The sequence below is a fragment of the Scyliorhinus canicula genome, chromosome 5 (assembly GCF_902713615.1).
Source record: "Scyliorhinus canicula chromosome 5, sScyCan1.1, whole genome shotgun sequence".
Taxonomy (NCBI): Eukaryota; Metazoa; Chordata; class Chondrichthyes; order Carcharhiniformes; family Scyliorhinidae; genus Scyliorhinus; species Scyliorhinus canicula.
This window is the reverse complement of record NC_052150.1, coordinates 224,631,306-224,656,862: the sequence shown is the minus strand read 5'-3', so window position 1 is coordinate 224,656,862 and position 25,557 is coordinate 224,631,306. Positions and strand designations below refer to the sequence as shown.

The 25,557-nt window shown below is 53.9% G+C and overlaps 1 protein-coding gene across 2 annotated transcripts in view; it reads right to left on the bottom strand.

Annotated features, from left to right (window-relative positions):
- LOC119966624 (speriolin-like protein) overlaps positions 1 to 13,440 on the bottom strand; it is a 285,015-nt gene extending 271,575 nt beyond the window's left edge. For both annotated transcript variants that reach the window (XM_038798627.1, XM_038798626.1), the window contains exon 1: positions 13,127 to 13,440. The gene's annotated coding sequence lies outside the window, so the exon portion shown is untranslated. The remainder of the gene's footprint in view (positions 1 to 13,126) is intronic.
- Positions 13,441 to 25,557: the final 12,117 nt, after the last annotated feature.

Here is a 25,557-nt window from a genome sequence, read left to right as displayed (position 1 = left end):
GCCGACCACACCACCGACTATCCTCAACTCGGCGCAGTCACCTTGGACCAGTCGCGGCCCAAGCACCTCAAGAGCTCCATGATGTCCGTCCGGATCAACGGATACAAGACACCATGCCTGTTCGACTCTGGGGGCACTGAGAGCTTCGTTCACCCGGATCTGGTAAGACGCTGCTCGCTCCCGATATTTCCGACACAGCAAACAATCTCCCTCGCCTCGAGGTCGCACTCAGTTCAGATACAGGGGCGCACTACTGTGACTCTGACAATACAGGGCGCTGATTACACTAATTTCCAATTGTATGTGCTCCCAGACCTCTGCGTCCCTCTCCTCCTAGGACTGGATTTCCAGTGCAACCTCAGGAGCCTAACACTCAGCTTTAGCGGACCCCTTCCCCCACTTACTATATGCAGTCTAGCAACTCTGAAAATCGACCCCCCTCCACTCTTCGCTAATCTCACCGCCAACTGCAAACCCGTAGCCACTCGCAGCAGGAGGTATAGCCTGCAGGACAGGGTGTTTGTCAGATCCGAAGTCCAGCTCCTGTTGCGTGAAGGACTCATAGAGGCCAGTAATATCCCCTGGAGAGCTCAGGTGGTGGTCGTCAAAACCGAGGAAAAGTTCCGGATGGTGGTTGATTACAGCCTGACCATTAACCGGTTCACGCACCTTGATGCGTACCCCCTCCCCAGAATTGCAGACATGGTCAACCAGATCGCACAGTACCGCATATTCACCACGGTGGATCTGAAGTCTGCATACCACCAGCTCCCAATCCGCCCGGAGGACCACCACTACAAGGTGTTCGAGGCAGACAGCCGCCTCTTCCATTTCCTCCGGGTTCCCTTTGGCGTCACGAACGGGGTTTCGGTGTTCCAACGAGCAATGGACCGAATGGTGGACCAGTACGGGCTGCGGGCCACTTTTCCGTACTTGGATAATGTCACCATCTGCGGCCATGACCAGCAGGACCACGACGCCAACCTCCACCGATTTCTACAGACGGCCCAAAAACTAAATCTCACCTACAATAAGGAGAAATGCGTTTTCCGCACTACCAGGCTAGCCATCCTCGGCTACGTCATGGAAAACGGGGTCCTAGGACCCGACCCTGACCGTATGGGCCCCCTCTTACAACTCCCTCTCCCTCACTGTCCCAAGGTCCTCAAGAGGTGCCTCGGTTTTTTTTCATATTATGCCCAGTGGGTCTCCCAGTATGTGGACAAAGCCCGACCACTATTTAAGGCCACCCTCTTCCCACTGTCAGCCGAGGCTTGCCAGGCCTTCAACTGCATTAAGGCGGACATCACCAAAGCCGCCATGTGTGTGGTAGACGAGTCTGTCCCATTCCAGATGGAGAGAGACGCATCAGAGGTCGCTCTCGCTGCCACTCTGAACCAGGCAGGCAGGCCGGTAGCATTCTTTTCCCGAACCCTCTCAGCTTCGAAACTTCGACACTTCTCAGTCGAAAAGGAAGCTCAAGCCATTATGGGAGCCTCGCGGCACTGGAGGCACTACCTTGCAGGTAGGAGGTTTACCCTCATCACCGAGCAGAGATCGGTTGCCTTTATGTTTGACAACTCACAGCGGGTCAAAATCAAGAATGACAAAATCTTGAGGTGGAGGATCGAACTCTCCACTTATAATTACAATATAGTATATCGTCCTGAGAAGCTCAACGAGCCCCCAGATGCCCTGTCCCGTGGCACATGCGCCAGCGCGCAAGACGACCGACTACAGGCTATCCACAATGACCTCTGCCATCCGGGGGTCACCCGGCTTACCCATTACATCAAGGCCCGCAACCTGCCCTTCTCCACCGAGGAGGTTAAAGCCGTCACCAGGAATTGCCCGATCTGCGCGGAGTGTAAACCGCACTTCTATAGACCAGACAAGGCCCACCTGGTAAAGGCATCCCGGCGCTTTGAACGTCTGAGTATTGATTTCAAAGGGCCCCTCCCTTCGAACAACCATAACATCTACTTTCTCAACATCATAGACGAGTTCTTCCATTTCCCTTTTACCATCCCATGCCCCGATATGACCACCCCCATGGTTATCAGAGCCCTGCACAGTGTCTTCACCCTGTTCGGTTTCCCCAACTATGTCCACAGTGACAGGGGTTCGTCCTTCATGAGTGATGAGCTGCGTCAGTACCAGCTCAGCAAGGGCATCACCTCAGGCAGGACTACCAGCTATAACCCCAGGGGGAACAGGCAGGTGGAGAGGGAGGACGCGACAGTCTGGAAGACCGTCCTACTGACCCTACGGTCTAGGAATTTCCCGATCTCCCACTGGCAGGAGGTCCTCCCCGATGCGCTCCATGCTATTAGGTCCCTCCTTTGTACGGCCATGAATCAGACTCCTCATGATCGCTTATTTGCCTTCCCTAGGGGCACTACCACGGGGGCCTCGCTTCCATCCTGGTTGAGGACACCGGGTCCTGTCCTCCTTCGGAAACACGTTCGGGCGCATAAGACCGACCCCCTGGTAGAGAGGGTCCAGCTCCTGCACTCGAACCCCCACTACGTGTATGTCGAACACCCCGATGGCCGGCAAGACACCTGGCATCCACAGGCTCTACCACCACTACCGCCGATACACCCCCCACACTACACCCCACCCGACTTCCCACACCCCGCATCCCCGCACCTATTTGCTTCCCGCTCTCAATTCCACCTGTCACACCAGTCCGCAGGAACGAAGCTCAGGAAGAGCCATCCCCGGAGTCCACCCCCGTATCCGCACCGAACATCCTTCCACAGCCATCCGAAACGGCTGCAACACCAGTGCTTCATCGGTCGCAAGGCACGATCCGGGCACCGGACCGACTGAACTTGTAGACCCGTCACCCCCGCCTGACTTGATTTTTTTTAACGGGGGTGAATGTGGTGAATGTGTAACTAGTAATTCACACTGTACCTTACTGTTGTCTCTGTGGGCCCCATCTGTGAGCCACTGTGCGGCTCTGCCCACAGGGAGAGACGAGGAGCATGTACAGGGCTCCACCCCTTTTAGGGAGTATAAGTGCTGCGGACCTGCGAGATCGCCCTCAGTATCGTGCAATCGCAGGCAGGCTCAGTTGCAAGCCAATTAAAGCCACAGTTTACTCCAACTCGTGTCTCAGAGTGAATTGATGGTCGCATCAGTGGACATGCCGAATTTTCTTAGTTTCCTGAGGAAGTAGAGGTGCTGTTCTGCTTTCTTGGTGGTCGCGCGATGTGGCTGGACCAGGACAGATTTTTGGGCATGTGCACCCTGAGGTATATACCTATGTGTTTACATCCTCTGTGGAAAAAACTTGCCTCACACCTCTGTTCTAAACTATTTCCCACGCACTTTAAAGCTATGTCCCCTAGTACTTGATTCTCCGATCCTAGCAAAGAGCATCTGACTATCTACTCTGTCCATGACAATCATAATCATGTAGACCTCTATCAGGTCACCTCTCAACCTCCGTCGTTCTAGTGAGAATGGACCGAGTTTATCTAACTTGGGCAGAGAAATGCCAAATGGAGTTTAAACCGGAGATGATGCATTTTGGTAGGACAAACATAGAGGGAAATATACAGTAAATGGCAAAACTCTCAGGAATATAGAATGTCAGAGATATCTCGGTGTACAGGTCCACAGATCTTTGAAAATGGCAACACAAGTGGACAAGGTAGTCAAGAAAGCAGACAGAATGCTTGCCTTCATTGGACAGGGCATCGAGTATAAAAACTGGCAAGTCATGCTCCAGTTATATAGAACCTTGGTAAGGCCACACTTGGATTATTGTGCACAATTCTGGTCGCCGCACTACCTAAAGGATGTGGAGGATTTGGAGAGGGTACAGAGAAGGTTTACCAGGATGCTGCCTGGTCTGGAGGGTGTTAGCTATGCGGAGAGGCTGAATAGACTCGGACTGTTATCATTAGAATGACAGAGGTTGAGGGGCACTCTGATAGAGGTCTGCAAGATTATGAGAGGCACGGATAGAGTGGAAGGCATCTCAACAAATACATGGATAGGATGGGTACAGAGGGATACGGCACTAGGAAGTGCCGAGGATTTTGGCTAAGGGTTGTATTATGACCGGTACAGGCTTGGAGGGCCGAAGGGCCTGTTCCTGTGCCGAATTGTTCTTTGTTTTGTACCCTGGCTGAGGCCACCAGCTACCCACCCCCTGTACAGGGAGTAATCCTGAAATTATAACCAGGCTTAGTTGCAGTTCCTGATGCCATTTGTGTCAACCACCCCCACACCACCCTCACCCCCACATTACCTTCACACCGAGCACCCCACTCCCCCCCCCCCCCCCCCCCCCCCCCCCCGCCTCCCCCAGCCAGCGGTCTGATCATATTGCAGAAGCTGCTGGGGTGGTCCATCTGGCGTCCCCCCCGTGTGCCAACCAAGGAAGAGAACAGCAGCACAGCTGGGAGCCCTCGACCCGAAACCCAGGACACCCCGAAGCTCGATTCCGGGGATGACACTGATTTCCCATTACAGCTATCTCCAACACACTCCACCATCCCACAGTCACTCATCTCGGGTTGGCCACTTTAGTGATAAGGATCCTGGGACACGGTAGATCAGGTGGAGGGAGGAGCACCCGAGATGGCAGAAGGTCGGAGGGCAGGCTGACCCCAGGGTCTAGCTGCGGTCCAGACCGGTTCCGGGCTTCTGGAACATACAGTCCCATTGATCATGGAGATGCAGTCGCAAACCCAGGGACAACGTGGTGGGTTGTCAGCGAGCATCCAGTACCTGCAGATGCAGGTGGAGGAGTCCAACTGTGTTTCGGAGCAAAGGTGGTGCCGACCATGCGTGCCATTGCAAGGGTGGTGTCCGTGGTGGAGGCATTGGGGGCGAGGGTTTTGGATTTGGATTAACATATCCAAGGCCCGGGGCATTCTGGGAAGGTGCTGGCTGAGGCCCAGGACAGGGATGCTGCCTCACAGCCAATGGGTGATGTGGCGCAGTCCGAGGCGGAGATAAGCCACTCAGAGGGAGGGCTCCATGGCCGCGAGCATACAGACCCGAGGGGGGCCTCCAGGACTGGCAGCGTCAGGAACCTCAGGGGTAGCTCCACTCGCTCCGCTGTCCTGAAGGAGGAGAAAGTGATGGGGCCTGTGCCAATGACTCCCACAGGGAAGGTGCAGCGCCTCGGAATCCCCCCTAATTTTTGTCCCTGGCGCGTCTGGTGGGTGGTGGGCAGAACAGGATGGTACCACGCCGCCTGGGCCACCCAAGCAGCAGCCAGGCCCATCCAGGCCCAGTCGCAAGCCTACTTGTGACACGAATAAAGATTATTATTCTAATATGGCCGCCAACAGGGACCCGATCACAGGGCGGGAATCACAGCAGGCCGCCTCCACTCTTGATGTACCATCTGGGGATCCACCTAGACGTAGCGTGCAGGCCCGTAAGGCCAGAAAGTTAGACACCAGTTAAGTCGGCATGGGTGCAGGGCACAATTTAATTATAGGGGCTGGGGCACATATCTGTAAATATTTGTGCACATGAAACACCTGCAAACACTATTACAACCTGCCTCGGTGCTCCATGTGATGTGTGGACTGGTCTGGGTGTGGTTGTCGGTATTAGGGGTATTACGGTACCCTGGATAATGCTGTAAGACCATTGGTGTGGGAGGTACCTGAGATTGATATATCATTGGTGAAGCCTGCCTGCTGGTTCCGCCCAGGAAGGCGGAGTATAAGAGTCTGTGTCTCCCCAGCAGCTGCATTCTGTACCTGCGCTGCTGGGGGAAACATCTGGTACAATAAAGCCTTCAATTGTCATCCAATCTCGCTTCAGGAGTTATTGATCGAGCATCACTGGGCTAGCCAGAGAGGGTGTGCGGGGGAGGCTGGGGGAGGGGGTGTGTGAAATGGGCGGATGTTGTTGGTGGCCTGGACTACCCATCCTCCCTCCCAACCGTCCCCACCACTGTCACCCCAGAGATCCGATGTCACCATGTGATAGAATGACCAGCTCGCATGCAGGAATCACCCAGGGGCACCAGGGCTCATCGCAGAGCAGGTTGTCATCATCCTCCATTCCATGGTCCAGACCCTGTTTTACTGCCAATTCGCACCCTGTAGAGCAGTGGGGATACAGGCACAGGGGGGCGGGGTGTATTGGGATGGGATGCGATTTACGTGCACCTGGCCAGTTCTCCACCTCCCCTAGTCACTGAACCTGGAGGCAATGAGGGCGCCCCGTGCGCATTGCCCCTGGCACACACGTTGTGCAGCCTCCGGTTCCTGCCTGGGGCGCATATCCTGTCCATCCTTGTCCTCCCCCACATCCTCCTTGTCAGACGTGGCCTGCCATTCCTCTTCCTCCTCCACCACATCGCCCCTATGCTGCACAATGTTGTGGAGAACACAGCAGGCCGCCACGATGCAGAGGACGCTCCCAGCATCATACTGGAGGGTCCCTCCAGAGCAGTCCAGGCACCTGAACCGCATCTTCAGGGGGCGAAAGCAACCGTTCAATCACACCGCTGGTCGCTCCACGGGCATCATTGCACTGAGTCTCGGCATTAGTCTGTGGCCTCCAGATATGTGTCACCAGCCATAACTGCAGCGGATAACCCGTCGTCCAGGAGCCAACCTCCCAGCCGGAACATGTCAGGAATCATCGAGTGTGCCAGGATGAAGCTGTTGAACACACTGCCCGGGTATCAGGCCCAGACGTGCATGATGCACATCTGATGGTCACATATCAGCTGCACATTTATAGAGTGGAACCCTTTTGGTTTATGTAGAGCGGCCTATCATCTTCAGGTGCATGCAGTTGTAGTGCTTTCAAGGTTGTGTTGCAATTCAGCGACTGGCCACTAGGAGTCTCATTAGTACATATGTGAATGTTATAGTCAGGTACCCTCAGGCTGACTGGAGAGCTGGGAGAGAGGGGGCTGGATTCTTCCAAAATAGGACTGTGTCCTCATGCCGGCGTATAAATGCTGGTGTTTCACTCTGAAGATTACTGGGGAAAAGTGGAGCTCATTGAAATGACCTGCGGGGGGCTAGCAGGAACAGCATTCATTGGGCAGCACGGTAGCACAGTGGTTAGCACAGTTGCTTCACAGCTCCAGGGTCCCAGGTTCAATTCCCGGCTTGGGTCACTGTCTGTGCAGAGTCTGCACGTTCTCCCTGTGTCTGCATGGGTTTCCTCCGGGTGCTCAGGTTTCCTCCCACAGTCCAAAGATGTGCGGGTTAAGTGGATTGGCCATGCTAAATAGCTCCTTAGTGTCCAAAAAAAAAGGTTAAGTTGGGTTACTGGGTTATGGGGTTAGGGTGGAAGTGTGGGCTTGGGTAGGGTGCTCTTTCCAAGGGCCGGTGCAGACCCGATGGGCCGAATGGCCTTCTTCTGCATTGTAAATTCTATGAACCCAGAGTAATTCACGCAGCTTTAACTGCGGAGACAGGCCCCTGTACCTCCGGTTTTGAGGTCACGCGTGCGCACGGCGGCGGTTTCCAGTGGCCGCGCTGAGCGCCATGGCGGACTCAGACCGCTGAGGCAGACATAGAAATCAGAGACCCCCCGATCGGCCGCGCGGCCGAAGATCTGACCGCACCGATCTGTCCCCCGATCACCTATAAGACCCCCCCCCCCCCGTGTTCGATCCCCCACCCCCAACCAGGGAGGCCACGGACTAAGTCCGCAGCCGTCACGCGAGCATCCCGACTGGCAACAGGTGGTTAGATCCACGCCGTCGGGAACTCGGCCGGTCGGGAGCAGAGGATCGCTGGGCTGGCCTCTGGCAATAGACTCCCAGCCGCGCGGAGTACATCGCGATCACGGCAATTCTCGGGTTCCGGAGATTTGCTGGACCGGCGCCGGGCACGATTTCGGCGTGAAACTGGATTCTCCACCCGTGCGCCAAACGCAATTCCAGCGCAGGGCTGCGGATAATCCAACCCAGTTGCTTGTGCATGTTCATATTGTTAATCATCTGTTATTTTATATATATTTAACCCACAGTTCATGTTAATAAAACATTTATAGCTTTAGCTACAAATGTTCTTGTAATATAAATCAGGCCGTCCAACAAGAACACTACAGTAGGGGGACATGCAACCCATCGATCACCCCCTGGACCAGGGGCATGTTGGCGATGGTGGTGAACCCCAGGCATCCTGGTGGGCTCGGTCCACATTGAAATGGATGTATTGTGCTGACAGGGCATATAGGGCCTCCACGATGGCGCAGATATACCTGTGCACCGAGCGGTGAGATCCCGGACAGATCTCCAATCGGTGCCTGGAAGGACTTTTCTTTGTTTTTCTTTGCGAGTTTCAGAGGATTGATATCCACGCAGGCTTGGCGGGCCGAAGGGCCTGTTCCTGTGCTGTGATTTTTCTTTGTTCTTTGTTCTTCTTTGACCCCCATGGTGTATAAGTTCAGGGTGACCGTCACCTTGATGGCCACCAGGACGGGTGTCCTCCTCATTACCCCGCGCTGCCAGGCGTGCCATGATCTGGCAGATATGTCTCCCTGCTCAGCCAGAGTCTTCAATGGCATGACCATTCCTCTGAGGCACGCTCCGCTGCTGCAGTTTCTTCCTTTTCAAGCAGCTCCAGCTGGTACACTGTAACGCTATTTAAGGGCGGGCAGTGACGAGTTATCCTGAGACCCAAGGTAATCCTCGGGATTCTGGTTTGAATCTCAGCACAGAATTTTTAATTTTTATCCAATAGAAATCTGTAATTAAAGGTCTAAAGATGGCTAACCTCTCTGGGGTGGTCTGAGTTGTGGGGTGGTGGTTGGGGGGGGCAACATGTTATTCTGCTGAAGGTAGAGAGATGAGTAATCAATGTACTTATTTGCAGGAGAAACATAGCCACAACAACCAGGAGAGAGCAGCCACTGGTGGTGCTCTGCCAAACCCGGCCATCCTGGACAGCCATGAGATAAGAGCACTGCCGCTCGAGTATAGCAGGGATGGGAGTCATCAGGTCGCGGTGAGGCTGGCATCACGGAGGAAGCTAAGGGCCCATTGGGTAGAATTATGACAGGGTGAGGGTAAAAGTGATGAATGGGCATCTTATCCCATTCCTGTTATATTACCGTTCTTGGTAATATGTTGTATTCTTTGTCCTTTCTTCCAGAATGATCCGATGTGGTGTTGACAAAGAATATACCAATCAAAAGATTGAAACAAAACAAATTTATTATAATACTATTAATTAAATTAAGTTTGCACACTCTACTGAGCTACAGATAATAATTAAGTAATATTGAATCTGTCTTACAGTACTCAATAATCTAAATAGTTACTAACTACATTATGCTCTAACCCCTTGTTAACTCTATCTGCACTAATCTTTGATTTACACAGTGATGGAATTATTAACCCTTCACTAATTTGACTGTATACATATCATTACAAGAACAACTTCAGTTATGCACTGGTCTTTTGAGACACTTTAATGCAACTGAGACCAACCGCATATGCTGAAAATTAAGTGTTTGCAATAGGAATGTCTCAGAATGTTTGTTTTCAGCCCTCAGATGAACTGCCCACCAGAGTCAGCCAAGAGGTCAATGGCAATCCGTTGTTACCCAAGTGTGATAACTCGCATGATGCACCCACAGCACACCTTCTGTCACAATGAGCACCAGGGCAGATACTGACACGTCAGCATGCATAACCATTTTTTTTGGAGAGTTGGTAGTACACAGCAGTAAAAGCACATCATGCCTACCATCATGCCCAGTGCGCCGACAGGCAGGGGAAGGACGGCTAGACAGAAGAGGACAGCCGCCAAGGTCATCTGCACCCACAGGACATCAATGTCAACACCTGTCTCTCATGCCACTGTCACGGGTGACCTAGATGTAGAACCCGCAAACGTAAACTTATGTTGCAGTGAGCACAACCAGGGTTTGCACAGGGTGCTTTTGATTTCAATCCCCCTCACCATTTTCCATTGATTATCCAGCTGGATGTTGTCACCATTAAATTCATAATTCTCACAAATCATCAATGTCTCGTATGCTCAAATGTCTTCAGTCTCATAAATGGCTTTGGATAGACGTCTGGAATATAAGTCTTTATTAGTCAGACTTTGGGCTCATAGAGAGTTTTATAGAGAGGTGTTGGAGGTTGGGAGGGCTGGAGATGAGAGGCTACCTGAAAAAGTGCTGAATCAGGGCCTCCCTTATGTCCCTCCCCCTCCTGATTTCAGCCTGCTCGCCTTCTGGTTGCTGGGGTTCTGCATCTGAGTCGACTCGGTGTCCTCGTCTGATTCAGGTGCATCAGCCACATCATCCTCCTGGCTCAGAGGTTCACTACTGGAGAGAGAAAGATTATGAAGACCACAGCAATCAATGAGCAAAACTCACTTGGGTGGATACTTTAGGGCACTCCTGAATCGGTCCGCTCTGAAATGAAATGAAGTCAGAACCAAGTGTCATTCACCAGCTTAACACAGCTGCAGACAACTGACTGCAAGACGCCGCAAAGATCACCCACTGCACCCTGGAATGATCCAGAGGCATTAAAGTTTAGTGCCACAGTGACCTTCAGTGGCACTGGACCTCTGGTCATGTCCAAGTAGCGCTGCCTGTACATGCTGGCAGCTGAGTAGTGGCATCTTCTTGGGGAGGAGACCCTTTCAGGAAACAGCCTGAAGATCCTTGTCCTGTTCAACCTGGTAACATTTGGCAAAAACTGCTGCCCAACGTAGAAACTCCTAGCTGACTGCCAAACCCATATCAAACAGCAAAACCAAAGACAGACCTGGCTCCTCCCTTTAATTACATCCTGTTTATCCCACTAAGTACCCATGACCTGCTTACCTATATCTAAACACAATGTCTCAAATTATCTATTACGCCTCTTTTTGTAAGAAAACACATGGTTGGAAGGAACGAAGATCTCACTTTTACAATATCTTAATTGTACCTATTGCAGACACACTGCCTGCCTTATATTAAACCAGGATTTCATTATTTTAAATTCATCCATGGATGTTGGCATCGCTGGCTGGGCCAGCACTGAGTCCATTAAAGAGTCAACCACATTGCTGTGGGCCTGGAGTCACATGTGGGCCAGACCAGGTAAGGACGGCAGACTTTCTTCTCGAAAGGACATTAATGTACCAGAAGGGTTTTTACGCCAATCGATTCATGGTCTCATCAGACTTTTTAATTCCTGATTTTTATTGAATTCAAATTCCATCATCTGTCCTTGCGGGATTCGAACCCGAATCCCCAGAGCATTATCCTGGGTCTCTGGATTGTTAGTCCAGTGACAATATCACTATGCCACTGCCTCCCTTCATACGGCAACAAATATATAATGATAAATATATTGGGCAGGATTATCCATTGGCCGCTGCTGAAATCAGGAAAGACGATTGGGCAGACAATAGGTCCTGACGCCAAAATCGCAGCAGACGCCGATTTGACGCCAAATCGCAATTCTCCATCAGCTCGATAGCAGCGCCAATCTGTTCCAGAACACACGCACAGTAAATACCGTTTGCTTGTCATTCGAGGGCCTGATCCGGTATTCTCCGGGGCCTCCACAATGCTCCACCTCCGATTGGCAAAGTTCCCAACAGCACGGTTATCATAGAATTTACAGTGCAGAAGGAGCCCACACCCCGAGGTACCCTCTTGCCCCAGCTGACCCATCAGTTGTACTTGCCACTCCAGCGCAACCAGTGCCATCTTGTTGGCTGGGATGAGTGTGTGTGGAGAGTGTAATGCGGATGCGCGGCTGCAGCTTGTCAGCCTCCTGAGTGTCAATCATGGACCCAGCGAATCCCGCGCCATTTTTCATTGGAACTGTGTTCCACACGGCACTGGTGCTAGCCCCTCAGCCGCAGCGCAGTCGGTCCTGGGGCAGCATCGGTTTTCCAGTCGTAAAAGTCCACGGATTCTGTGTTGGCGTCAAAACGTAGTCTCACAGATGGCGAATCCCGCCCAATGGCTTCTAAATGCTGAATTGGACGAAAGTTCCACTGGTCCAGAACTGTGCTAAACGACCTAACAACACAAACAGAGTGGCGAGTCGAGTTGTATATATATATGTGGGGTGGGTGTAGCTCAGTTGGATGGTTGTGATGCAACCAGCAGCACAGATTCACATCTCATACCAGCTGAGGTTATTCATGAAGGGCCCCCCCCCCCCGTCGTATCAACCTTGCCCCTCGCCTGAGGTGTGATAACACTCAGGTTAAATCACCATCAGTAATCCACACCCCCCCCCCCACCCTGTCAAAAGCAGCCTCTGGTCATCTGGGACTCTGGCGACTTTGACTTTATATATGGTCAGTGCTCGCGTGAAACCACACGGTGTATTTTTGGATGATTTCTGCAGAGGGAAGCATATGTATGAGAAACTTGAGGGGGCCCAAAGGCAGACCCTCCAGGTAGTCCAGAGATAAAAGGAAGGAACACATCGCTGGGTGTTAGAATCTAATGTCCAGATCATATCATATTTGGGCAGCAGGGTAGCATGGTGGTTAGCATAAATGCTTCACAGCTCCAGGGTCCCAGGTTCGATTCCCGGCTGGGTCACTGTCTGTGTGGAGTCTGCACGTCCTCCCCCTGTGTGCGTGGGTTTCCTCCAGGTGCTCCGGTTTCCTCCCACAGTCCAAAGATGTGCGGGTTAGGTGGATTGGCCATGCTAAATTGCCCGTAGTGTCCTAATGAAAGTAAGGTTAAGGGGGGTGTTGTTGGGTTACGGGTATAGGGTGGATACGTGGGTTTGAGTAGGGTGATCATGGCTCGGCACAACATTGAGGGCCGAAGGGCCTGTTCTGTGCTGTACTGTTCTATGTTCTATGTTCTATATTAGTGACTTCTCCATACGTGCAAAACTATCCTTCCGGTTGGTGACATTGGGTTAATTCTGTGCTACCCTCTATGAGCTGATTGAAACCTAAATTAGATACATCTCGTGCCATTCTCCCCTTCCACCTTGACCGCCTCCTGAAATCCAAATGCCACAGTATCCAAATCCTGACTTTCAGTGTCATAGATATCTTCATCCAGCCATGGAATTGCCCATCAAGGGTAAATTTGCTTTATTGACCCCAAAAAGAAAAATGCACCTTGGGATAAACTACAGTGAAGTGTAATTAGGTACGGAAACCAGAGTGGCCACATTCATACTCACCATCACTCCTGCCGCACTGACAATCCTGCTCTGCTCTTTTCACCAATGTTTTCTCAAGAGATTTCCTCCTATCTGTGGTATTATTGTGCCGCTATTTCTTAACTCGCCCACGCACTTTTCTATCTCCTTCTTCCCCGCCTTGTCTCTCCACGGCTACTTCAACTTTTTCAACACCCCCCCCCAATTCTTTCCTTCTGCCTCACCGTATCCCCACCCGACCACCCCATAGTCTCTCCACATCCTCTCCCTTGCCATTTTCTGTCGTCGACGACCGGAGACGAAAAGGCGGCAAGAGGCCGCTCGCTGACCACGCGCGAGGGGCCCACGTGCCCTAACGGCCGCCCGCTGGCCACGCGCCAGGAGCCCACGTGCCCTAACGGCCGCCACAGCTGGCCACGCGCCAGGAGCCCACGTGCCCTAACGGCCGCCACAGCTGGCCACGCGCCAGGAGCCCACGTGCCCTAACGGCCGCCACAGCTGGCCACGCGCCAGGAGACCACGTGCCCTAACGGCCGCTCGCTGACCACGCGCGAGGGGCCCACGTGCCCTAACGGCCACCACAGCTGGCCACGCGCCAGGGGCCCACGTGCCCTAACGGCTGCCACAGCTGGTCACGCGCCAGGGGCCCACGTGCCCGAACAGCCGCCACAGCTGGCCACGCACCAGGGGCCCACGTGCCCTAATGGCCGCCACAGCTGGCCATGTGCCAGGGGCGCATGCCCTAATGGCTGCCAGCTGGCCACGTGCCAGGGGCTCACGTGCCCCCCTAATGGCTGCCAGCTGGCCACATGACAGGGGCCCGCGTGCCCTAACGGCCACCAGCTGGCCATGCGCCAGGGGCCCGCGTGCCCTAACGGCCACCAGCTGGCCACGCACCAGGGGCCCGTGTGCCCTAACGGCTGCCAGCCGGCTCTGAGCCTCCGCGCCTCCGCACGGGGGATGCCGCCGCGGGAAAACGGGTTTTTCCATCCCCTTTAGTCAAACAGCCGCCCCTGGCAGTTCGCGGTCAAGAGAACCGCCTGGACCCATTGACAGTTCAACACACGAACAAAACGAAATTCCGCCGAGGCGATAAGAGGAAGGAGAAACAAGTACAAAAAAAAATCAAATCTCCTATTGCCCTTCATACTACAATTAAGACGGTGTAAAGGAGAGCGCCGGAGACACAGTAAAAGTGTGCGAGAGCAGTTGCCAATTCACAATTGCTAATTCCCTATGAACGATTCAGCCATACAGCCAGAGTCTACCTCAGTCGGTGGGGCAGACGGGCAGGGACAAGGGTTGCCCCAGAATCGGGTTAGCATGGTGCTGCTGTGTGGTAAACCAAGTTACTGTATTGTCTGGACTGTACTGCATCATACATGCCTGGGCTTGTCCAGGCTGGCTCTGCCTGTGGCTCCTCCCCTCGAGACTTCTGTATAAAAGTGGCAAGTCTCTACGTCCGGACCCAGTTCGGGTCCAGTGGCTGGAGGCTTGCTGTTTCGTGTATTAAAGCCTCAGTTAACTTTTATCAACTCGTCGTGTATTATTGAGGGTGTATCAATTTAATACACTAAATTTCTAAGATGGACACTTCACTCAGGATGAACTCCTCACTCAAGCCCGATCGCCTGGAACTGGACCCACAAGCAGCTGACGCTACAGAGACTTTTGAACACTGGCTAAGCTGCTTCGAGGCCTACCTCGCGTCCTTCAACGAGGACTTCATGGACCTCCAGAAGAAGCATATCTTCCACACATGGGTGAGCCCAAGAGACTTTAACCTCATCAGGGACGCCCCATCGTACGTGGAGGCGATAACGCTGCTCAAAGAACACTATGTGAAATCTGTCAACCGGGTATATGCCAGGCACCTCCTTGTCACAAGACGCCAACTCCCTGGGGATTCACTCGAGGAATTTCTACGTGCCTTGCACATCCCCTGTGAAACTGTGACTGCCGGGCGATATCGGCTACCTAGCACACGGAGCTGCTGATCCAGGACGCCTATGTCGCGGATATGAGCTCGAACAATATCTGCCAGCGTTTATTAGAAGGGGGGAACACTCTGCCTCCCAGAGACAGTCCATCTCTCCAACTCACTGGAGGTAGCCTCCCAGAACATGGGGGCCTACACCTCCGACCGCGTGGCACCCTCGTGGACGCAGCCATCAGCCGATCCGGGCGCGACGCAAGCCTGCGCCACGAACCAGCCCGCCAACGCCAGAGGCCCAAGGTGCTACTTCTGTGGCCAGACTAATCACCCCCAACAACGCTGCCTGGCAAGGAACGCGACTTGTAACGGCTGTGGGAAAAAGGGACACTTCGCAAAAGCCTGCCAGGCCTGACCGCCCCCTAAATCTTCTAGGCCCAGCAGCACTGCCTGCTTCCTGTCGGGGCCACTTCCAGCAGCCGTGCCACCCGCCATGTGCGACCCATGGTCGCTACCATCTTTAATCTCAGCTGACACATGCGACCCACAGGGGCTGCCATCTTGCACCTCGCCCGCCACATGCGACTCATGGGGGCTGCCATCTTGGGACCCCTCCGCTGCCTCCCAGGAACCCAGCTCGCCTGACCGTACGCTGGCTGCTGCTACTGCCGACCGGCCCGCCAGCCGTCTTCCAACACTCGCCTCCGCCATCCTGGACCAGTCCAGGCCGCACCACTTCACGAGGTCCACAATGACCGTCCGGATCAATGGGCACGAGACAGCCTGCCTTTTCGACTCCGGGAGCACAAACAGCTTCATGCAGCCGGATACGGTAAGGCGCTGCTCCCTCCCCATCCTACCCGTGACCCAGAAAATCTCCTGGCTTCCGGATCCCATGCTGTGGAAATCCGGGGACACTGCATCGCCAGCCTCACTGTGCAAGGCGTAGAGTACACCAACTTTAGGCTCTCTGTCCTCCCCCACTTCTGCGCTGCCCTATTACTGGGGCTCGACATCTAATGCCGCCTCCAGAGTCTTACCTTGAAGTTCAATGGACTGCTGCCCCCCCCCCCCCCCCACCCCCCTTCCCTCCCCTTACCATCTGTAGCCTCGCAACCCTTAATGTCGCCCCCACCTTCCCTCTTCACAAACCTCACCCTGGACTGTAAGCCCGTCGCTGCCAGAAGCAGACGCTACTGTGCCCAGGACAGGGCCTTCATCTGGTCGGACATCCAGTGACTCCTGCGAGAGGGGATTATTGAGGCTAGTAATAGCCCCTAGAGAGCCCAAGTGTTCACTCTCCTCACTGACCAACGGTCGGTTGCCTTCATGATCAATAACGCACAGTGGGGCAAAATTAAGAACGACAAGATTCTGAGGTGGAGGATTGAGCTCTCCACCTACAATTACGATATTGTGTATCGTCCTGGGGAGAAGTACCGGATGGTTATAGATTACAGCCAGACCATCAACCGGCACACGCAGCTCGATGCATACCCCCACCCCCGCATATCTGACATGGTCAACCAGATTGCACAGTATTGAGTCTTCTCTACAGTCGACTTGAAATCTGCGTACCACCAGCTCCCCATCCGCCCGGAGGACCGCCAATACACTGCCTTTGAGGCAGAATGCCGCCTCTATTACTTCCTCAGGGTTCCCTTCGGCGTCACTAACGGAGTCTCGGTCTTCCAAAGGGAAATGGACCGAATGGTTGACCAGTTTGGGCTGCGGGCCACGTTCCCGTGCCTGGACAGTGTCACCATCTGCGGCCGTGCCCAGCAGGACCATGACGAGAACCTCCGGCGCTTCCTCCACACTGCAAAACTCCTGAACCTCACTTATAATAGAAAGAAATGAGTCTTTTGCATGACACGCCTAGCCATCCTTGGTTATGTCATGGAACATGGAGTCCGAGGGCCCGATCCCGACCCCGACCGCATTCACCCCCTCCTGGAACTTCCCCTCTCCCCCTACCCCAAGGCCCTGAGGAAATGCCTGGGGTTCTTCTACTATGCCCAGTGGGTCCCCAACTAGGCAGACAAGGCCCACCCACTGATCAAATCTACCACTTTTCCCCTGACGGCTGAGGCCCGACTGGCCTTCAACCACATCAAAGCAGACATTGCCAAAGCCACGATGCACACTGTGGATGAGTCCATCCCGTTTCAAGTGGAAAGCAATGTGTCGGACTTTGCCCTGGCTGCCACGCTCAACCAGGCGGGCCAGCCCATGGCCTTCTTCTCCCGTACCCTCCATGCCTCCGAGATTTGACACTCCTCTGTCGAAAAAAAGGCCCAGGCCATTATAGAAGCTGTGAGACACTGGAGGCATTACCTGGCCAGCTGGCGATTCACTCTCCTCACTGACCAACGGTCGGTTGCCTTCATGATCAATAACGCACAGTGGGGCAAAATTAAGAACGACAAGATTCTGAAGTGGAGGATTGAGCTCTCCACCTACAATTACGATATTGTGTATCGTCCTGGGAAGCTCAATGAGCCCCCAGATGCCCTCTTCCGCGGTACATGTGCCAGCGCACAAGTAGACCGACTCAGGGCCCTCCACAATGACCTCTGTCACCCGGGGGTCACCCGCTTGACGTGACCATCAATTTACTCGAGACACGATAGGAAGTAAACTGTGGTTTTAATAGACTTACAACTGAGCCTGTCTGCGACCAGAAGAACTGAGGGCAGACTCACAAGGCTGCATCACTTTATACTTCTGGTAGTGGGAGGGGCCATGGGCAGAGCCATGGGCGGAGCCCTGTACAAGCTCCTCATCTCCCCCTGTGGGCAGAGCCGCACAACGGCTCACAGACAGAGCCCACAAGGACACAATGCTATATAGTGTGAACGCAATACTATACAGTGTGAATTACATAATGTACATTCATCACACCGCTTTTTCCATTTCATCAAGGCTCGCAACCTGCCTTACTCCATCAAGGAGGTCCGTGACCAGGGGCTGCCAGGTCTGCGCGGAGCGCAAGCCGCACTTCTACCGGCCAGACAGAGCACACCTGGTAAAGGCCTCTCGCCCCTTTGAGCGCCTCAGCATGGATTTCAAAGAGCAACTCGCCTCCACTGACCGTAACATGTACTTCCTCAACATCGTTGATGAGTACTCCAGATTCCCTTTCGCCATCCCATGCCCTGATATGACCTCTGCCACTGTCATCAAGGCCCTGCACAGCCTCTTCACCCTGTTTGGGTTCCCCGCCTATATCCACAGTGATTGGGGTTCCTCCTTTATGAGTGACGAGTTGCGTCAGTTCCTGTTCAGCAAAGGCATTACCTCCAGCAGGACAACCAGCTGCAAACCCCCGGGGAAATGGACAGGTGGAGAGGGAGAACGCGACGGTCTGGAAGGCAGTCCTTCTGGCCCTAGGGTCAAAGAATCTCCCAGTCTCCCGCTGGCAGGAGGTCCTCCCCGATGCACTCCACTCCATCCGGTCGCTCCTATGTACAGCTACTAACGTGACCCCTCATGAACGCCTGTTTGCCTTCCCCAGGAAGTCCACCTCCGGGGTCTCGCTCCCATCCTGGCTGACAGTCCCAGGGCCCGTCCTTCTCCGGCAGCATGCGAGGAGCCATAAAACCAACCCCCTCATCGAGAAGGTCCAGCTGCTCCATGCAAACCCCCAAACGCCTACGTGGCACACCAGGACTGGCGGTAGGACACAGTTTCCCTTCGGGATTTTGCTCCTGCAGGCTCCCTGAAGACCATCATCATCACTACCACCCCCCACCCTACACCGTCTTCCACTACCCCTGCCCACCTCTCTTGCAAACTGACATCCGCAGGCCCACCGACGACAAATACCACCACCTCCGCCCCTACACCACCCCATCCTTTGCCAACTCAACATCAGGGTGAAGAAGCTGATGACAACACGCTCCCAGACGCGTAGGCCTCGACGCCAGCTCCTACACCACAGCCGGGACTGAGGCAATCACGGCGGAAGGTCAAGGTCCCTGACAGACTGGACCTTAAAGACAACTTCACCCCCACCAGACCTTTTCTTTTAAAAACAGGGGGTGAAAGTGGTAAACTACGTGATTGTATTGTCTGGACTGTACTGTATCATACATGCCTGGGGTTGGCCAGGTTGGCTCCGCCTGTGGCTCCCCCCCCCCCCCCCCCCCCCCCCCCCCCCCCTCCCCCTCAGGGCTTCTGTATAAAAGTGGCAAGTCTCTGCCTCCGGCCCCAGTTCGGGTCCAGAGGCCGGAGGCTTGCTGTTTCATGTATTGAAGCCTGAGTTAACTTTATCAACTCGTCGTGTATTATTGATGGAGTGATTTGCCCCACCTTTCACCCTTCACGGCAGCCTACCCCTGTGGAGGGTCCCCCACCCCTTGCTGAGCACTGGAGTGGCAATCTCAGCACACCGAGGCTCTTTGCCTGTGAGCAAAGACGGTTCCTCACCTTGGCTCCCCACATAAGCTCTTTCGCCACGTTCACGCTTTTCAAAAGGAGTGCTAATCGGCACCTTTCTGTGGCCAAGGGAACGTACACAGTAGACAAAAGAATAATCGACAGAATACATTGACAAATGGAACATCAGTGGAAACCAGGAGAGATGTCCTGTTCCCCCAGGAGGTGAGCAACAGTGCTACCTGGGACGAGGTGGCACAGCAGTCACCTCCAACAGTATGACCAAGACGACTGGCCAGAATGCAGGAGGAAGGCAACAACCTACACCGGGCAACACGGGTGAGTAGACCCCAAAGGACCCCCCCCACCCCCCACCCACAAGGGAGCATCTACCCCCAATTCTACAAGTGATGCCCACACCCCCAAACCAGTCTTCACACCTCTTCCACCACAGAACCATGCGTGTGGCTAATTATGCCCTCTTTGTGTCTCCGCAAGAAAAGCTCTCCTACAATCATCGGGAAAGGGCCCAGACTGGTGGTAAGGTGCCAGACTTGAGAATCCTCACCTCCTAAGAGGAGCGCGTCCTGGAGGCGACTGGTGTTGTCGAGGACAAGGCAGTCACCAAAACAGAGGCTGGTGGACGCCACAGCGATGAGGAGATCCGCCCAGAGAACCCGTGAAACGCGAGTAGTGATTGCCTTACTGACTGACCATCCCTCCCACTAATCATATTTCCATTCTCGTGTAGGTCCTCCAGCCGATGGCGCTAGCCCATCCAGGTGGCATCTTTTCCTAACTCGGTGGAGACCACCTCGGAGGAGAGCTCAGAGGAAGCCACTGTGGTCGCAGCACAGCTGTCAGCCCCACCCTCTACCAGCGTGGATGCCGCTCCTCGGTGGGACATGTTAGTGGGCAGACTTCTGGGGCACAATCTGGTGAGCATCACACTGCTGATGATGCACATGAGGAGGAGTAAGGAATCCCCAGGTGAGACAGCAGTTGGGAGGTCTGCTGGATCCCAGGAACCGGCTGGGTCACAACCTAATGCTGAGCCTCTGGAAGTGGGTTAACCTGAGCTGATGGAGACGATAGGGAGTGGCCGGGACATTCAGAGGGAGGTGTCAGCATCACTCCAGCAGATCCATAGCCACCTGGAGGAGTCCCAGAGGCTCCAGGAGATGGCATCAGCAATGAGTGGCACCGAGGCAAACACTGCAAGGGTGGAGACACAGTGGAGAGGCTGGTGTACGACATTGGCACCATGAGTGAAGGTGTCCAAGGCTTCGCACAGTCAGTGACGGCCATGGCTGAAGGTTTCGGCAATATGTATGCCTCGCTGGGGTTGCCACCCAGTACCAGGCTAACCTTGGTGAAGATTTGGGGGACATGTCCCACTCTCAGATGGGCATGGCTGAAGCACTGCAGAGGATGTGCCAGTCAGGGGAATCGGCGAAGGCGTGGACACAATGGTGCGGACCATGGGGAACTGTCAGGGCGGGCAGAGCCAGACAATGTCGGGACAGTCGGGACTTGAACCAGCTACTCCTCCGTCCTAATGTGAACCCCAATGCCATAAGGGCACCGATCAGGAGGGGGGGGGGGCACTGGGTGCCAACCCGGACCCGTCCCAAGGAATGGTGATGGAGGCCATCAGTTCCTCGGAGTTCCACCCCTCTGATGAGGCAGAGTCTCACATGCAGCACACGGGACAGGGTGACGTGGCTGTGCATGTGCCGCCAAGTGAGCTGGGGCTCTCCGGCCCCAGAGAACGCCCACCAGGGGCATCAACGGCCACAGTAGGAGGTAATAGCTGGCTGCCTCCATCTCAGAAGAGCATTCTGGGGAAATACAAAGATATAGTTGGAGAACCAGGCACGTTAGCATCACTGAAAGCAGTGGGGGGGGGGGGGGGGGGGGGGGGGGGGGGAGGACTGTCAGAATAGTATTGTACGGCACATTAAACGTTTTGCAGAAACATTGTGATGCCTCTGTCACTTTCCTCCTCAATGCGGGCTGGCCCCTGGACCCTTTACCCATCTCTCCAGGCACCCACCCACCCTCTGGCCGTGGGTCGTGTCCCATCCCCTGGGTATTCGGATGTTGGCTGCTGTGTGTGTGTGGTGTTGCCTCAGTGTCCAGGCATCAAGGTGCGATTGGAGTGATAGACAATGACTCCCACATGCTACATGGCCTGCCACCCACAGGAATCCATTTGGCACTTAACTACGATTGCCAGTTCCCTATTACCGATAGCCTTCAGCCGTGCAGCCACAGTCCTTCGGCAGTCAGTGGGGGGTTATGGATGATCAATGGCGCAGACAGGCAGCGACAAGGGTTGCTCCAGAATAGGGTTGGGATCCAGAGGTTGGCGTGGAGCCACTGTGAATGATTGCTTCCACCCAACATGATGGCCCAGGTGGATATGGGGGTCGCTCTCGTTGATGGTTAAGGAAATGGGGCTTAAGTGGTGATAATTGGTTTCTCGCCACACTACGGCGAGATCCAGATTTCACCTAGGGGAGCGGGCCGGTTGCATCACTGGCGCAGATCCAATTTTTGGCGTCTCTCACTAGTCATCAGCCTCATTATACTTGCGCGCGAGTGCAACAAGGACACCATTTCACACCCAATGGCTTTGGTCGTTCAAATGTTGAATTGGGAGAAATAGAATTTTCAGTGCAGGAGGCGGCCATTCGGCCCATTGGGTCTGCACCGGCCCTTACAAAGGGCACCCTAATTAAGCCCACACCTCCACCCTATCGCAGTAACTCCACCTAACCTTTTTTGGACACTAAGGGCAATTCAGCATGACCAATCCACCTAACCTGCACATCTTTAGACTGTGGGAGGAAACCCATGCAGACAAGGCGAGGATGTGCAGACTTCACACAGAAAGTAATCCAAGCTGGAATCGAACCTGGGACCCTGGAGCTGTGAAGCAACTGTACTAAAGTGCTGCCTTTTAACACGCATTTTATCTTAGTTCAACATTCCATCCTGGATCAGCTAAGACACTGGAAGGGATGTTTTTGGAGCTTCCTCCTCCAAGCAGTTGTTTGATTGCCCATCACTTGTCAGTATTGTTGTGTAGAAAGAGCTTAGATCCGATCCGTTGTATGATTGTTTAGTTTCATCTATTTTTTTTTAAAAGTATTTTTTTTAAGGTTTTGCAGAATTGTTCATAATAAAACAGTACTAACCATAATAACAACAAACTAGAGTGAACATTAACATAGTGCAAAAAGAGAATATACAATAACCATTAAATAGCATTACCCCACACAACCCAGTCTTCCCACACCATCCCAATGAAGCACTCACCACCCCCCACCCTCCCCACCCCCACCACCCCTCCCCCCCACACCCCTTCCCCCCCTACGGATTACTGCTGCTGCTGACATTTAATTTTCCCCGAGAAAGTCGATGAACGGCTGCCATCTCAGAGAACCCTAGCATAGACCCTCTTAAGGCAAACTTTATTTTCTCGAGTCTGAGAAACCCAGCCATGTTGGTAACCCAAGTCTCTACACATTAATAAAATCAGTCTCCGGGCTTCTAGGGAGGAAAAGGCCAAGACGTCGGCCACTTTCGCCCCCTGGTCTTCTGCCACTCCAAAGATCGGCATCTCTGGACTCGGCACCACCCGTATGTTAAGCACCTTGGACATTGCCCTCGCGAACCCTTGCCAGAATACTCCAAGCTCCTGGCATGCCCAAAACATGTGGACATGGTTTGCAGGGCTGCCCTTGCACCTCATACAACTGTCTTCTACCCCAAAAAACTTGCTCATTCTCGCTGCCGACATGTGTGCCCAGTGGACCACCTTAAATTGAATTAGACTGAGCCTGGCACATGATGAGGAGGAATTAACCCTGCCCAGGACCTCTGCCCACAGACCCGCTTCCAACTCCTCACCTAGATCCTCCTCCCACTTGCCCTTGAGCTCCTCCACCGGGGTTTCCTCCACCTCCTGTAGTTCCTGGTAGATATCTGACACCCTCCACTCCCCCACCCAGGTGCCGGAGACTACCCTGTCCTGTATCCTCAGTGGCGGCAGCGTCGGAAAGGCCACTATCCGTTTTTTCAGGAAGGCTCGTACTTGCAGATATTTAAAGGCGTTTCCCGCCGGCAGATTAAATTTGTCCCTAGCGCCTTCAAACTGGGAAAGCTTCCATCTATGAACAGATCTCCCATCCTTCTGATGCCTGCCCTCTGCCAGATCTGGAACCCACCATCTATCCTACCCGGGACAAACCTGTGATTGTTGCACATCGGGGTCCAGACCGACACTCCCTCCATCCTCTTGTACCTACTCCACTGTCCCCAGATCCGCAGTGCTACCACCACCACCGCAGTGCTGCCACCACCACCAGACTTGTGGAGTAACGGGTCAGTGAGAACGGCAAAGGAGCCGTTATCAAAGCTCCCAGACTAGTACCTTTACATTACGCCACCTCCAGCTGCTCCCACGCCCCCCCCACCCCCCATCGCTCCCACGCGCCCCCCCCCCCCCACCCACCCCCATCGCCCACTTCCTAATCATAGCTATATTGGCCGCACAGTAGTACTTGCAAAAGTTCGGCAGCACGACCGCCCCCACTGCGCTCCAACAGCGATCTCCTTACGCGCGGGGTCTTATTCACCCACACAAAGCCCGTAATGACCCTACTCACCTGCTTAGGGATGAACATCGGGAGGCATTGAAAGACAAACAAAAATCTGGGGAGGACAGTCATTCTCACGGTCTGCATCCTCCCTGCCAGTGACAGCAGGAGAATGTCCCACCTTTTAAAGTCCCCTTCCATTTGCTCCACCAACCGGGTCAGGATGAGCCTGTGCAGGGCATCCCATGTCCTGGCCACCTGTATACCCAGGTAACAAAAACTTTTCTTGACCATCCTGAGCAGCAGCTCTTTCAGTCTCTCCTCCTGCCCCTTGGCCTAGATCACAAACAACTCGCTCTTTTCCATGTTCAGTTTTCTACGCTGAAAATCTACCAAAGTTCCTCAGGATCCGCAGAACCTCCCCCATCCCCTCCACAGGATCCGAAATGTACAGGAGAAAATCATCTGCATATAGAGAGACCCGATGTTCCACCTCCCCCCGAACCAGTCCCCGCCAGTTCCTCGAGGCTCTCAGCGCCATAGCTAGTGGTTCTATAGCTAGGGCAAATAGTAACGGGGAGAGCGGACACCCCTGCCTCGTTCCCCGGTGAAGCTCGAAGTACCCCGACCTCAGCCGGTTTGTACATACACTTGCTACAGGCGCCTGGTACAGCAATTTCACCCAGCCAATAAAGCCCTCACCAAACCCGAACCTCCCCAGCGTTTCCCACAGGTACTCCCACTCCACCCGGTCAAATACTTTCTCTTCGTCCATCGCTGTTATCACCTCCGCCTCCCCTCCCTCTGAGGGCATCATAATAATATTCAAAAGTCTCCGGACATTGGTATTGAGTTGTCTGCCTTTAACAAACCCAGTCTGGTCTTCCTCTATCACCACTGGGACGCAATCCTCAATTCTTATGGCCCGAACCTTAGCTTGCAATTTGGCATCCACGTTTAAAAGTGAAATCGGCCTGTATGACCCACAATGTTCCAGGTCCTTCCCTCGTTTAAGAATGAGTGAGATCAAAGCCTGTGACATTGTTAGGGGGAGGGTCCTTTCTCTCTAGCCCCATTCAAGGTCCTCATCAGGAGTGGGCTCAATATTTCCGAAAATTTCTTATAGAATTCTACCTGGTAACCGTCCGTTCCCGGGGCTCTCCACAATTGCATGCCCTCTACACCCTTGACAATCTCCTCCAATTCAATCGGGGCCCCCAGCCCCTCACCAAGTCCTCTTCCACCTTTGGAAACCTCAACTGGTCCAAAAATTGCCTCACCCCTTCCGCTCCCGTCAGGGGCTCCCGTCGGGGGCTCCGACTCGTATAGTTTTCTATCGAATTCCTTAAAGACTCTGTTCACCCCCACTGGATCCAAGGCCGTGTTACCCTCCTTAATCTTTACTCTGCCGATTTCCCTGGCTGCCTCCCTCTTTCCAGTTGGTGTGTTAGCATTCTACTTGCTTTCTCCGCCTGCAGACTCCGCCGCTCCCTCAGTAGCCCCGCCTCGGGGGCCTCCGGGTATCTCCTGTC